Genomic DNA, 829 nt, shown 5'->3' with positions numbered 1-829 from the left:
TTCTTTAAAAATCAAACAATATGATTTCCTGGGCTTTTTTTTTTTTTCATATTCTGTCTCTCACGGTTGAGGTTTACCCATGTTGACAATTACAGGCCGCTCTAATATTTTCAAGTAGGAGAACTTGCACAATTAGTGGTTGACTAAATACTTATTTGCCCCACAGTACATATAGTAGTATACTATATACTATACATACACACACACACATTTATAAGTATATATTATACTTAATGCTACATATTTTTCGTGTTTTTTATTTATTTATTTATTTTTAAGTTGTTTTGATTCATGTTGGAAAGGCGAAGTCAGTGTTCTGAATCTGTTTACATTCCATTCTTTTGCACTAGTTAATGCTCTCAGTATTTGACCACATTGTTTGTGATTTATCATTGTTATTTATGTTTATTTGTACTTTAATCAAGAATTTAAATGTTCCAAAAAGTTTTTTCGAATTAATAAGCATCAACACAAATGTAATTGCTAGATTATTATTATTATTTATTTATTTTATTTTTTTAAAGGGGGGGGGGGGAGTTATTAGAATATCGACAAATCGTTAACAAGTCTGCTGAATAATCGGGAGAAAAATAATCGTTGGGAACAGCCTTAGAACTCATATTTGAATCCATAACAAAATGTGTTCATGCAGCTTGGTAACACTAGAGAGCGTCATAACCCCCCTCTTGGATGCAATCACAGGTCACGTGGTCTCGTACATACACTACACATCCTCTCCCCTCTGTCTTTAACCACGCCCCCTGTAACTCCTTCACGGTTGATGATGTCACAACATCCTCATCCTCTTCAGTCCTGGAGCCAAAACACA

This window comes from Corythoichthys intestinalis, chromosome 1, assembly GCF_030265065.1.
Source record: "Corythoichthys intestinalis isolate RoL2023-P3 chromosome 1, ASM3026506v1, whole genome shotgun sequence".
Classification (NCBI taxonomy): Eukaryota; Metazoa; Chordata; class Actinopteri; order Syngnathiformes; family Syngnathidae; genus Corythoichthys; species Corythoichthys intestinalis.
This window is presented reverse-complemented; position numbering follows the sequence as displayed.